At 42.7% G+C, this 15,806-nt stretch overlaps 1 protein-coding gene across 1 annotated transcript in view; it reads left to right on the top strand.

Annotated features, from left to right (window-relative positions):
- LOC145408988 (cytochrome P450 2L1-like) overlaps nt 1–15,806 on the top strand; it is a 151,507-nt gene that overhangs the window by 45,078 nt on the left and 90,623 nt on the right. The gene's annotated exons all lie outside the window — the stretch shown is intronic.

Raw genomic sequence — 15,806 nt, 5'->3', positions numbered from 1 at the left:
GAGCAAGGTTTGGGGAGCAGAAGGTGATGTCTGGAGATGATGGGAGGAAGAGGGCTTGGTGTGGGATATGGGTATGTTTGTCTTAGTTTTCAACAGTGTGTACGCGGTCATTTTGTGAAATTTACCACGCTTCATTGTGAAACACAGGATGGCTTTGGGAAGCTAAAAATTGCATTGCCAGGTGCCAGAGACGTTTCTCTTCAATTTGGTAAAGGAAAAAAAAAAAAAGGCCGATTTTCGAAATATGAAAAAAATGATGCTTGAACTGGCCACTGGGGCCAGAGAATTTCTGGAGCCATGGTCACGGAGAGGTTAATTCATCTGTGTAATTGTTTAATTTATTTACTGATTTACTTTATTGATTTATGAAATGATGTAATAGTCCATTTACTGATATGCACCAAATTACTTGATGATATACACTAAACAATAATATCCTTAAAGACACTCAATAAAAGAAAGTAACATGTTAGGCAGTTGTCAAGCTCAATACATGTTCAAATTATTGATTTATTTGCACTCCGTTGAGCACAGAAATTTCACCCTTCTAACCCAAGAACATCATTCACATTTCATGCTGTGTCCTTAAGTAAATATTATTCCCAAACATGTGTTAGGAGTGTAATGCTGTACGGCAGGGAGACCTGGGCAGTAAAGGAGGGGGATATTTGCAGTCTCAAACATACAGAGATGACAGTGTCTGGGTGGATGAGCAATGCGTCCTTGAATGTGAGGCCTGGAGGGGGAAGGGGCTAGGTTTACGGGTTTACGAGGGAAGAGTTAAGAGGAGAGATGGAAGTATATTGGTGTTGTGGTGAGGAGAGGTAGATTGAGATGGTTTGGGCATGTGGAGAGGATGGGGGATGACAGCTGAGTGCAGAGAGAAAGAAGTGTTGAACGTTGGGGGTTGGGTTGCGGGATGCAAACCGAAAAAGACCTGGAACGAATTCATAGAGTGTGACCTCAGGGATAATGGACTGAATAGGGAGGCTGCTAGGGATAGAGCAGCATGGAGAGCCGTCATTAGGTGACCAAGGCTGACGCATGCCAGCATGTTGGAGCCTTTATGAACAAAACGAAATTACTACACCTCAGTATGGTCTTGGAGTGGGACGGCTTCACATGGTGGCATTGTTATATTAAAGCACCTCCTTTGCCTAGTTATGCAAACCTTCATCAGCTTCTCCTCCTGTTCCTCTGAAAGGAGGATGATAAACTGCAGCAGCGGGGACAGTTTCAGTCTGGAGTCCACCGGGTTCACGTTTCAAATGAACTTGGGTCTATAATCACTACTACTGCTACACCTCAAAATCCTCTTATATGTTAATAAAGCAAATTAGGTTAGTATAAAAAATATGTGAATACATACAAAATATTAAGGTGTAGTACTCAAGGTAACACATACAGCAAGATTTGCTACGAGCTCTCCTAGTTCACCAAGAATAGGTCTGACTTAACACATACAAGCTTAAGAGAGTCTTATCAATCTGGAGTGAGTTAGGTATAGCAGTCATTATCCCCCCCAGTAATAAAATTTGTCCTAAGCTGAATAAAGTCGTCTCGGTGCAGTAAGACTGAAATGCAGATATACATCATCGAACTTAAGGGATTAAAATCGATACACTATGTGTTGCTGCATTATTATTATTTATTGTAATGTACAGGATGGTCCCTATATGACACTCCGCTCCCACTTCGCCATGCAATTTCTCACATGTTGCGGGGATGGCTCAGTTAGTTTTATGAATGTTTTGATACTCCCACTGCCACATCCAACCCCACATTAGCAGACTGAGCCGTCACCACAGCACACGAGATACCGCCAGGTGTGCCTCTAGTGATGAGCATTTATGGGCCACGATGTACTTAACCCGCCACGTGCCAGTGCCATTTTGAAACGGTCTGATGTAATTCCGCAGCCAGTGCCAGTTCCATTTTAAAACGGCTTAAATGTTAAAAATTCATTGTGGCTACAGTTTTCAACCTATGAGCACAAAAATTGGTGTGCTCATAGGGCAATCCTTCCTCTGCCTAGCCTCAGGCAGTCTGTCCCATACACCCACGTGCTCCTTGCTCATGCTTCCTCTGCCTCACTCTTCTTGTGTCCATCATATGGTGCAGTGATGTCTCGCCGCAGTCTCTCAGATGAGGAGATTCAGGAGCTCCTGAAGGTCCCTTACACTGGGGAAAGTGATGTTGATGATGACGTGCAGGATAAAGACTACATTCAACCTAATGAGGATAGTAGTAGTGATGAGGAAATTCCCTCACCATGGAAGTGAAGATATGTGGGGTATGCTAGGGCAACATGTGGAACAAGGCTACCTGCATGTTGTTGCCTTTGCATGTTGTGACGATGAGGAGGAAGGAGAGAAGGAAGGTGATAGTTCAGCTATTCATGGGTGGCTGGGGAAGCCTAGGATTTCCCTACATGGGGAGGAAGGTGTCAGGAGGAAGAGGAGCCAATTTGGGAAAGTTCCATTGTTGGGGGAGAGTGAGTCATCTCGCCTGTGCTGTCCCTTGCCCCCACGTGACCCAGCTCAGCCTAGCACCTCAGGGCAGAGTTTTCCCATGTTCCCCATACCCAACACCTCACGTGAAACTGTTCCCCTATTCCCCACGCTTCCCCACGGCCCAAGGACGACGAAGGCGATGATGATGTTGATGAGGAAACGACGTGGGAGTGTGAGGTCAGAAGTGACTTTGTCCCCCACATTCACCCGTTCACCCACGAGAATGTGGCCGGGTGTACTGTTCCTGAGCTCACCCCTAGCTCAAGTAGGCTGCACTTTTTTAGAAACTACTTCCCTGTGGACTTTGCCTTGAAAATTATTGCCCTTACCAATGCTTTTGGAGCATTTGAGCATGGGGGAACGACACAGACCCCACACAGACGATTGTTTGAACCTGATGTGACACTCAGTGAAATGCACTTTTTCCTAGCACTGGTTCTTCTGATGGGGATATTGAAAAAAAATCAGCTTCCTTCCTATTCGACTGTGGATCCAGTAGTGGCGACACCATTTTTTGGCAAGGTGATGGGGAGGCATAGATTTCAGTACATCCTGAGCCGCCTACATTTTTTTTGACACCCTTGACCCTGCTCACACTAACAACACGGACAGGATGAGGAGGATACGTCTAGTTTTTGATCACCTTTGAGAGAAATTCCATACCTCCTTCTCTCCATATCGAGACCTCGTCACAGACAAGAGTCTCGTTCTATGGGGAGCTAATATCGCCTTCCGACAGTATATCCCCAGCAGAAGACACAGGTTTGGCTTCAAAATCTTCGTGATGTGCGACTGTAGGACTGGATATGTGCAGGACATAGTCCTGTACACAGGTGTTCAGACGGACATCACAGAAGACAAACGTTTGGGACTGTCAGGGGCTGTGATAAAGACGATGATCGAGGAATACCTTCATCGTGGGCACGTCCTGTACCTGGACAATAATTATACACAAGCCTCCTTCTTGCCAGGAACCTTCACCTGCAGGAAACTGGTCTGTGTTGCACCGTAAAGAAGAACCGTCGACACATGGTGAAGGTAGGAAGGAAGCTTCAGAAAAAAAAGGTTGTTTTTTACAAGGCAAATAATATCCTTGCCACAGCATGGCACCACAGCCGCGAAGTCTTCCTCCTCTCGTCTGTTCATTGGCCCCTTGTGCACCGCACAGACAGCATAGATTACAAAGCAGAAGGGCGGCGCCACATCTGGAAACCAGAACCTGTCTTGGCATACAATGTGAACATGCAACAGGTGGATCAATCTGATGCAATGATTTCCAGTGCTGACTGTGCCATGTCCACGATGAAGTGGTATTAGAAATTATTCTTTCACCTCTTCAACATCACTGTCCTCAATGCTCACGCACATACTACTGGCATCCAGGAGACCTTAAAGGAATATATTCGTGAGCAGCTGCGGGAGATAGTGGGGGAAGGAAGATAGAAATGCTGCTCGCCACTGCTACACTGCCACCAGACCTGTCTGCCTCACCGCTAGACACTTTCCCAGGATCGTCCCTCCGAGTGCAATGCGTCAAAATCCCCAGCGGAGGTGTCATGTGTTTGCAAACAGCACTGTAAGGCCCCCCGCACGTGGGCCACATTTCAGTGGACAGTGGCTGCCAGTATTTTGTGGCAAGAAATAAAATGCACATGTATCTACGAGCCAGTTTTTAGTGGCAGCCGCAAAAAAAATGGTAACTGGGTCCATTTTACCCACCGCGCCATGGTGGCTTGCCGCTGGTGACCGATGATGGATGCCGTTAATTCAAATGGCAGCCCGCACACAGGCCACTTTGACTGGCGGATGGACTGGCATTGTTGACGGTCCATTCCCTACACAAGGTCATGTGTCTACCCCAGGTACTCTCCGTAACCAAGGTCATCTTCCTTCACAGGGTTACATGCGTACACAAGATCATTCCCAAAATAAAATTTACATCACACTACAAAGTCGTTCAGAGCTTGAAGGTCGCGAAAGTCTACAGTTTATACCAGGTAATGTTGTTAATATGTCCTCCCCAGTGCCAGACACAATCTCAGGTATTCCAAGCAAAGCTGAACAGTCTGATTCATTGATATATTTTGTTTATTGGTAGCATGTTGGTGGATTTTTCCCACCAGTGACACAGTTCTTTGATAAATCAGTGTTGCATGTTTTGTTAATATCAATATGTTTGCCACTAGGTTTCATTATTTTCAGAAAAGCAAAACATTATGCCATTTTCTTAAATATCTGGGGAACTTATTTCTGTGTTATACAGTTTATTTCAGTGTAACATCTTTACACTTGCAAAAATACAATATCTCATTTATTTTATGAAATGTGATTAATTTACAAGTTTTCTCAATAAAATTCTTGTGCAACGTGTATGTCTATCTATCCATCTATTGCCAGACGCCTTAATCCCATATGGGCTGGCCACAAACAAATCGCCTCCACGTCACCCTGTCCCCTGCCATTTCACAACCCTGCTCCCAATTCACACACCCCTCTCTCATATACCTCTTCACTCAATCCCTTCATCTCATCCTTGGCCTTCCCCTCCCTCTCCCCCCCTCCACCTCACTCACATACATTCTCCTCGTCAGTCTCTCACTCTCCATCCTCTCCACATGGCCAAACCACCTCACTTCTTATCACATCCACATCCGCACCACAACGCTCCTTTACTTCTTCATTTGTCAGTCTGTCTCTCCATGTGACTCCACAGGCTTCTCCCAAATAATTAATTTCCACTGCTCTCACTCTTGACTTGTGTCCTTCCAACAACGTCCAAGCTTCACTTCCATACGTTAGAGTTGGTATCACAATACTGTAATGTAATAACTTATTCACTTCCATGCTCACTTCCCTGTTTCTTATCACCGCATTCAAGGAATCAGCAACCTTTCTTCCTTGTTGTACCCTTTCAAGCACTTCACCCTTTAAACTTCCATCCTTACAGTTAGTTAGTAGTTTATTGACAAAATAAATTTACATACAATATCATATAAAAACAAAAGATTACATTCCTTCATTTTGTCCAAAAGAAATTATCAATTCCTGATAAACTGTAGAGGTAACTTATTTAAATATCTCAAAAACATCAAAAATAAAGCTACACAATTCTCTAACATAAACATCTTCATTTAACAAATCATTAATATTTGCAAACTGTAACATGGAATACCTGCCACGAAGGTGTTCACTTAGCGGGCACTCCACCAACACGTGTCGTTCAGTCTGTACCTGAGTACCATCACATACACACACTCTATCTTGGCGAGGCGTACGACTCCATCTCCCTGTCTCTATTCTCAGACTGTGTGACATCAACCTTAATCTTGAAAATGATTCGCGTTGGTAGTCAGGTATATACACATTGCTCTTATATACGTTATGTACACTCAACAATGGATTAAGGTCTGTCTTATAAGTCATAATCTTTGTTGCTGTGTTTGGTGTATCTATAATAGTCTGTTTGATCCTCTCCAAGGGTTCACTATCAGCTTCTAAGTATATCTCATTATACAGAAATCTATATCCTGGTGTGTTCTCTCGTCTACAGAGATCATATATTGTGTTGAATGGATGGTCAATATCTGTATTTTCTAACTTAGATCTTATGAAACTTTTTCTTCTTTTTCTCACTAGTTCTACAACAGGTAGGATACCACTTTCAAGCATACATAAATTAATACTAGTGTTTCTTCTTACTCCCAACAAACACTTCACTAAAGTATTGTATTGTCTCTCTAAACTTTTCATTTTGTTGCTTAGCCATGATTCATAACTATACAGCAGTGCCGAAGTCACTGCCGCGTCAAACACTTTTTTCTTGTATATAAACGGCATCTGCGTATTGGTTGCACAAAATATTGAAAATTTATTTACAACAGCCTCGTTAGCTATCTCATGCATGTTAATCACATCGTTCATCTTGGCAGTGTCAGTGAACCACGCGCCCAGATACAAGTATCTAGGCAACTGGTTGACAGTCACACCTCCTACTCTCAAGTTTTGTCTGTCCGTTTCCTCACCATTGATAACAAAGAATGTTGTTTTCTTTTCATTGATAACCATTCCATAATCATTACAATATTTCAATACAATGTTTAGCTTTTTTTCACACATCTCTCTGTTGCTAATATTACCGCATCATCCATTAGAAGTAATATATGTAATGCTCATAAAAAACCGTCCACTGCTATTTCATTTTTTATCATTTTTACCATATGATCAATATACAAAACAAAGAGCAAATAGCTGGTCGGGGCCCCCTGGCGAACACCAATAGACGACTCTATTACTGCTGACTTTAGGATGTTTTTTGTACAAGTATACATTGCCTTTATTGCCTTCACCATTATTCTACCACATCCTAAACGTTTTAAACTTTCTATTAATTTATCTCTAGGGACTCGATCATATGCTTTACTGAAGTCTATAAATAGTACATAGAGTTTTCTTTTCTTGTATGCCGCATAATCACATAATAGCCTTAAGGTAATAATTTGCTCAATACACCCTCGCTTTTTCTGGGCACCTGCCTGACATTTGTCTATGTCCCACCATAATCTAAGTCTGTTGAGTATCATATTATCATACAGTTTTGCCAATGTATCCATAACACTTATACCCCGATAGTTATTACACATCATACGGTTACCTGCTTTAAACAAAATTACCAGTTTATTACAACACCAAACAGTTGGATAATACATATTAGTGAACACTACGTTAAAAATCAATAATAAGAACAGTCTCCACGTTACATCGAATACACTCAGCAAAGCTGGACATATTCCTGTATAACTTTTGTTCTTGTTAAAGTCTTTTTTGGCCTGGTCAAGTTCACTCAAAGAAAATGGGTCGTCTAAAACTGGTATATATGGTAGACTTTCAAAATTGTCATTGCCAGTCTCATTTCTTTCAGCATTTTCCACGTTTGGAGGATTTAATAGTTCCTCAAAATGCACCTTAAACTGTTCATCTGTAGGTATTTCCGTATTTTCTATCTGTACATTGCCTTTCCAGTTAATGGACTTCCAAATCAATCTACTATCATTTCTATCAAGTATTCTTTTCCATCTGGGTTGGTTTGTTTCCCACGTGTGGTTTTGAGGTGCGAATCTTACGATGTTTCTACGCGCACACTCTATGACAGTATTACACCCTGCCGTCAGTGCTACATCTACAATTATGACACCACTCACATCTGGCGGAGCATAGGTCCGTAATTCATTCGCCATCTTCTCCATATCTACCTGACTGTGGCATACACTTATTTGTGTCGCACTGGTTGTTGGTAATACGAGGCACCTAACTGTTCCGACCTTGCCAGGAGTTCCTTGGACGAAGCACACGCTGTTCTGTCTATGTTCAGTGTAACACATAGTGGTGCGTGGTCAGACCCACACACATTCTGTTGTATCACCAACTCTTTAATCAAGGCTAAAGCATTCTGTTTTACAACACATAAATCAATTTCAGATATCCACTCATCTTTCCTTCTAAATGTTAAATTTCCATCTATGTATTTATTACTACATCTTATGTGATTCACTATCACCATCTTGTTATTGTTACACATATTCACAAATGTTCTTCCGTGATTGTTAATCGTGTGGTCTCTTACTCCTCTATACTCATACTGGTTTCCACTTTCATCTCTGATTCTAGGTTCCCCTACTCTTGCATTTAAGTCTCCCATTACCACCGTTTTCTCTGGGCCTACAGTGCGAGCAGCCAACTCACCAAACTGAGAGGCGTGGTAGTAAGGAGAGTCACTTGGAGGAATATATACACCACCTAGTTTCAAATTCGACCACAATGACAACTGTATCCAGATCTGTCCTTCAGCATCCGTATCTATCTTGGAAATGTGCTCCGTTAACCATTGTGTAATGAGCACTACAACACCGCCTCGGTGCTGACCACTCCTAGATACATTTGAATACACATTAAAACCTGGCACATTCAAATGAAAATACTTTTTAGCTTCTATCAACCAAACAATATCATATCCCATTACAAACTTTAAAGTATTCGGTTCATCTAGTTTATCCTTTAAACCACCAATGTTCCATGAAACCAAACGCAACTCACGAACACTTTCCTTCCACCTAAAAAAACTGAGGTGAATACTTATCAATGATTACTCCATCACGAAGCAGAACCCGGTTTTTCCGATCATAGCTGATATTGGCTCCAATATTTGCAGGTTTCTCTTTTTCTTCTTTTTCTCTCTTCCTGAGGCGAGCGTACTCCTTCCTTACAGCAGGGTGCAGGTCCTTTTTCATGTACACAGTAGCCAGTTGCCCCTGTGCATCTTTCAGATTTCTCGCTGCTTGTAAAACAGCATCTCTTCTCGTTTGGTTCTCCATTTTGATGAGCAGTGGTCTTCTGCGACGCTCGTTGTCCTGTCCCAGTCTCTTCATCTCCCACCTAGCTGGTTCCACTGTGTCGGTGTAAGCAGCAGCTTGCAACACCTTGACTACTTTTTCGTTGTCAGTCTCGCCCATCTCATCTGGGTCTTCCGATAATCCAGTGATCACTAGGTTACATCTCCTCTCCTTGATATCTAGTGTCTCTAAATACAGCTGTTGGTTATGGATTATCTTGTAAGCGTTATCAAGACCCTCTGACAAACGCTGAACCTCTTGCTTCAATTGTTTTACCTCAGCTATTTCCTCTCGAATACTTCTCAGTTCATCTAGTAGTACAGAATTAGGTGGATCTTGTCTTCTCTCTGCGTTAAGTAGCGTGGTGAGAGCGCGTTTTAATTGTGGATTTGTCATTTTGTTGATGTCATTTGGTGACAATTCATGCACTGCATCAGCATTATCAGCCATTTTGCTACTATCTTATTTCTAGGCGTAAAGGCAAGTGGTAGGTTGTGTATCAGGCCGTTAGGGTTGCTGTTGGGTTGGTTACTAAGGACGCTGCCTGTTGTCAAGGCTAGTGCGCATGCGCAAACAGGAGATTGGAGGTCAAGGGGGGTGCTACCAAAGCACACTGACTTATAGCCTTAAATTATGACTAAGTCCAAACCCCAGGAAACCTCTACTCCAACACCAACTGGCCTTGGGTTACTCACACACCTCTTGGTCTTGTTTGTACCTTCGTGGACTTTCTAATCTGCGTATTTGATGTAGAAAGTACGAGCAATTCATCCTGTTGTTTACACCACTGCCACGCCCTCTACATCACACTACCAAGGTAATTAAACGTACTCACATTTTCCGTTTCCTCATCATCCAACCTCAATGTGCATTCACTGACACCTCTCTCCAAGACCATAACTTTACTCTTCCCTACATTCACCTTTAGATTCTGTTTCTTACACACTCTCCCGAACTCATCCACCAAGCCCAGCAGCTCCCCTTCGTCTTCACTTAACAACACAGTATCATCTGCAAACAGCAGTACAATGAGTTTCCAAACACTGCCCTTTCTCATTAGGGCCACTCCAACATCCAGTGCCCTACCTTGTATCTCTTTTATAACCCCATCCATATACAGATTGGACAACCATGGAGACATGACACATCCCTGTTTCAACCAAACCTTCAAAAAGAAAAACTCACTCAGTTCACTATCCACACGCACTGCAGCCTTAGCATCCTAATACATACTCTTTACTACATTCAACAACTTCCCATCTACTCCATATATTCTTAATACTTTCCACAATTCTTGTCTATCCACCCTGTCATATGCTTTCTCCAAATCCATGAACGCTGCATGCAACCTCTTTCCCTTCTCTAGAAACCTTTCCACTAAAGATCTAAGAATGAATGTCTGATCTACACAACCTCTTCCCTTCCTAAAGCCTCCCTGTTCTTCTCGAACTAATTCCTCTGTTATTTCCCTAACTCTGTCAATAAGTATCCTACCGTATACTTTTCCTATTACACTAAGAAGACAAATGCCCCTTTTCCTTTGTACAAGGGAATAATTATACCTGACTTCCAATCCTCCGGGATTCTACCTTCCTCCCAGGCCAATCTACACATCTGTTCTACTACTGTCTCTCCCCCATGCTTCAGCATTTCACCACACACTCCACTCCATCAATTCCTGGGGCCTTCCCCATTTTGACTTTCTTCATTGCTTCCACAACTTCCATCCTACTGATTTCTTCCTGTCTTCTCACCTCCCTCCTTCTCCCAGCCATTCCCCAGCCACTTATACTCGCATTATTTTCATTCTCCATGTTCAACAATTCATTAAAGTGTTCTCTTCATCTGCTCACTTTTTATCCCTTCTCAACTAGTAATGTACCATTTTTATCTTTCACTCCCCTATTAACTTCATTGCCACCCTGTCTGATTCTCTTTACCTCTTTCAGACCATTTTCTTACATTCCCTCAACTTGACACTAAAATTCCTTTCAAATTCCTCATCCACTCTCTTCTTATTCTCTCTTACTAATCTTTTCACCTCTCTTCCTTTCTACATATAACTCTCTTCCGTCTCTCAACTTCTTTCACGCCCCTATTTCTCATCCATTCATTATATGCTTTCTTCCTTTGTGCCACAGCCTCTCTCTCCTCTTGCACCCCTTTCGTCTTCTCTTCATCCCACACACCACCTCACGGGTTGCACATATTTCTTTTGTGAATATCTTGCACACTTTGCACGTCCCCCATCTGCTCCAGTTCATATTTACTCAATCGTTCCTCCACTTTTATATTCTGCCTTTTTCTCATCCTCTTGTAACCTTCCCACTCTCCTGATATCTACTCCTTCCTCCCGTCCTTCTCTTCTTCTATTTCTCCATTTTACTTGGACCTTGATTCTGACGTGTATGTGCTTTTCTATATTTACCTTAACCCGCCCTGTCCCGGAGACGTGAATTCACGTCCTCACATGATGTGCACTCATATCCTGGAGATGTAAATTAATGCGGCAACATTGCAAGGTCCCTAATTTGCACAATTTTCAATTGTCGCGAGTGATTTTTGGCACGTATACACGGGACACCTTCCTCTACAAGATGCCAGGCAGGGACAATGCCATACCCAGCATGACCTCCTCACCCCCCTGCATGACCTTTTCTCAGCAATTCACCTGTTATCAGTGACCTGGCCAGTAAAGCCATGTCATGCCACGGTACGAAATTCAGGGCCAGAGTGATTCCCCAATCGATGATGTGGAGGACAAACATTAGAAGAAACAGTCAGAAATGATGATCAGGTAATGTGGCAAAAAAAAGATCAGAAATGGTGATGAGTTAGTGAGTGAAACAGTGCTTATAATGCCTATATTACCGTTTGAAAACCAATATACTCTCATACTACATATAAATTCGTACCAAAAAAATAAATAAATACCGTTTATGAGTGGTGTAGAATAGTTATCCTCCTATAGAACTCGTTTTCTTTGCAGCCAGCATGGTAGAAAACCCTGTAAGGTAAGGAGGTACTCCAACCTGGATCGAGTATTTTAAACCTCAGGTGAGTGATTTCTCTATGAATTTTCGATGTTCCTCACCAAAAGCGGATGTTTGAGCCAAAAAAAAAAAAAAAAGGTCCAAAAATGCCGGAGCTGGGGCGTACCACTGCCCAGAAAACGTCGGGATGGGGCGGGTTAAGATAACTGCAAGTTCTTTTTCTGGTGGTACACACTTCCTCATGTTTGTGTTTACACGTGAAACTGAAAGCCGAATTGCAGTCAGCAGGTCATCAAAAGAAGCATAGGTCATTCTAAAATAGTTTGTAACTTCTCTGGATACACTTTTAAGTCTTCAGATAGGGTATAAAACTGACCCCTGATAAGCCTATGGCTGATTATTGGATGTACCCAGTACTTTCTTGTACGTCTTTCTTTTCTTATTTTGAGGAGCACTGCGATGACACATACCACCTCCTCAACATCCATGATGGAACTGCCTGTGGTTGTCACGAATAAGTGGCCAGTGTGCGGGATGTCATAGCGTCCCTCTCCACTTTTTAGTGGCGCCACGAAAAAGTGGCAGCCACCGTCCACTGAAAAGTGGCCCATGTGGGGGGGCCACTTCTCAGTGGACGGTGGTTGCCATTTTTTCGTGGCGACACTAAAAAGTGGAGAGGGATGCTATGACATTCCGCACACGGGCCACTTTTTCGTGGCAACCACAGGCAGTTCCATCATGGATGTCTATGAGGTGGCATGTGTCATCGCTGTGCTCCTCAAAATAAGAAAAAGACATACAAGAAAGTACTGGGTGCATCCAATAATCAGCCATAGGCTTATCAGGGATCAGTTTTACACACTATATGAAGACTTAAAAGCATACCCAGAGGAGTTACTAACTTGTGCTTCTTTGTATGACCTGCTAACTGCAGTTTCACCTCTGAACACAAACATGAGGAAGTGTGTATCAACAGAAGACTTGCAGTTATCTTAAGCTAAATGTAGAAGAACACATACACGTTGCGCAAGAATTTTAATGAGTAAACTTGAGTATATTAACCACACGTCATAAAATAAATGAGACGTTGTATTTTTGCAAGTGTTAAGATGTTGCATGGAAATAAACTGTATAACAAAGAAATACATTCCACAGATATTTAAGAAAATGGGATAATGTTTTGCTTTTCTGAAAGTGATGAAACCTAGTGGCAAACATGTTGATATTAACAAAACGTGCGACAGTGATTTACTAAAGAACTGTGCCACTGCTAGGAAAAATCCACCAACATGCTACCAATAAACAAAATATATAAATCAATCAGACTGTTCAGCTACGCTTGGAATACCTGACATTGTGTCTGGCACTGGGGAGGACACATTGATAACGTTTCCTGGTACAGACTGTAGACTTTCACGAACTTCAAGCACTGACCGACTTTGTAGTGTGGTGTACCTTTTATTTTGGGAATGATCTTGTGTACGCATGTAACCTTGGGAAGGAAGAAGGCCTTGGTTAGGGAGAGAACCTGAGGAAGACACATGACCTTGGCTAGGGAATGGACCATCAACAATGCCAGTTCGTCCACCAGTGTCACCGCAAAGTGGCCTGTGTGCGGGCTGCCATTTGAATGAACAGGATCCATCATCGGTCACCAGTGGCGAGCCACAGTGGCGTGGTGGGTAAAATGGTCCCGGTTACCATTTTTTTTGTGGCTGCCACAAAAAATTGGCTCGTGAGCATTTTATTTCTCGCCACGAAAAAGTGGCAGCCACCGTCCACTGAAATTTGGCCCGTGTGCGGGTGGGCCTAAGGCCACATACTCAGCGGATGGACTCAAGGTATATGTGTGCAGTGTGACGTAGGACTATGTATATTCCCATGTTTTGAGGAGTACCACACTCTCGCTAACTATTGAGTACCGTAACAATTCTTTGGTAATCACAGGCAACACAAAGACGCTCAAAAAGTGTTGTAAGTACGGAAAAAGACGCCCAGAAAGTGTTATAAGTACTGCACACAGTGAAGGCATGTTGTAAATATTTTCTCGTAAGTGTAAGGAATGTACTTAGTGAAGTTTTACATATGTTTTCTTAAAAGTAAGACGATGTACTCACAGTGAGACGCTCAAAAATACTCATAATCTCTGTGTATACTGAAGGCATGTTGTAAATAATTTTTTGTAAGTGAAAGGGCTGTACATAGTGAAGTCAAGTTGTGCATATTTTCTCGTACCTGTAAGACAATGCATTCACAGTGGGAGATACGTATAATGTGACAGGTGTTGCAGTAGTAAGTGATTTATTTGCGCAAATAAGATGCTTTGTCTATGAAATCCTATGAAAAAAAAATGTGGGTGTGAAGTGGACAGAGAAGTGTAAGATACATTCCTATACCTCCCCCCCCCCCCGAGTCAAGTTGGAGAGAATACTTGAGTTTACCTTGCATAGAAAACAGAGTTTTCTCTCACCTCTGCTGGAGATTATAGAGCGCACACACATCTGGAGGACGGTGGGACTACGGAAAACGTACTTTTGACATCCGGTGAGTTTTTTCATAATATTCTTTTTTTTTCTTTTTTCTGTTTTTTTCACATCTATCTATCTATCTATTGCCAGAGGCCTCAATCCCGTTTGGGGTGGCCACAAACAAATCGCCTCCAAGTCGCCCTGTCCCCCGCCATTTCACTGCCCTGCTCCCAACTCACACCCCCCTCTCTCATATACCTCTCCACCCCATCCCTCCATCTCATCTTCGGCCTCCCCCTCCCTCCTCCCCCCTCCACCTCACTCACATACACTCTCTTCGTCAGTCTTTCACCCTCCATCCTCTCCACATGGCCAAACCACCTCAGTGTGTTTCTCATAACGCTTCCTATCACATCCGCATCAGCACCACAATACTCCTTTATATCCTCATTCGTCAGCCTGTCTCTCCATGTGACTCCACAGGCTCCTCTTAAATAACTCATTTCCACTGCTCTCACTCTTGACATGTGTCCTTCCAACAACGTCCAAGCTTCACTTCCGTACGTTAGAGTTGGTATCACAATACTGTCATATAGTAACTTTTTCACTTCCATGCTCACTTCCCTGTTTCTTATCACTGCTTTCAAAGAACCAGCAACCTTTCTTCCCTGCTGTACCCTTTCAAGCACTTCACCCTCCAAACCTCCATCCTTACTCATCACACTACCCAAGTACTTAAACGTACTCACATTTTCCAATTCCTCACCATCCAACCTCGCTGTACATTCACTGACTTCACGTCTCTCAAAGACCATCACTTTACTCTTCCCTACATTCACCTTTAGATTCCGTTTCTTACACACACTCTCAAACTCATCCACCAAGCCTTGCAGCTCCCCTTCGTCTTCACTCAACAACACAGTATCATCTGCAAACAACAGTACAAGGAGTTTCCAAACACTATTCTCTCTCACCAGGGCCACTCCAACATCCACTACCCTACCTTGTACCTCTTTTATTACCCCATCCATGTACAGATTGAACAACCATGGAGACATGACACATCCGTGTTTCAAACCAACTTTCAAAGAGAAAAATTCACTTAGTTCACCATCCACACGCACTGCAGCCTTCGCACCATCGTACATACTCTTCACAGCATTCAGCAACTTCCCATCTACTCCATATATTCTTAACACTTTCCACAATCCTTGTCTATCCACCCTGTCATATGCTTTCTCCAAATCCATGAAAGCCGCATACAACTTCTTTCCCTTCTCTAGAAACTTTTCCCCTAAAGATCTAAGAATGAATATCTGATTTACACAACCTCTTCCCTTCCTAAAGCCTCCCTGTTCTTCTCCAACTAATTTCTCTGTTCTTTCTCTAACTCTGTCAATAAGTATCCTACCATACACTTTTCCAATTATACTAAGAAGACAAATG

This window comes from Coenobita brevimanus, chromosome 79 (assembly GCF_032717465.1).
Source record: "Coenobita brevimanus isolate Jiangsu-jjx chromosome 79, ASM3271746v2, whole genome shotgun sequence".
Taxonomy (NCBI): domain Eukaryota; kingdom Metazoa; phylum Arthropoda; class Malacostraca; order Decapoda; family Coenobitidae; genus Coenobita; species Coenobita brevimanus.
This window is presented reverse-complemented; position numbering and strand designations above follow the sequence as displayed.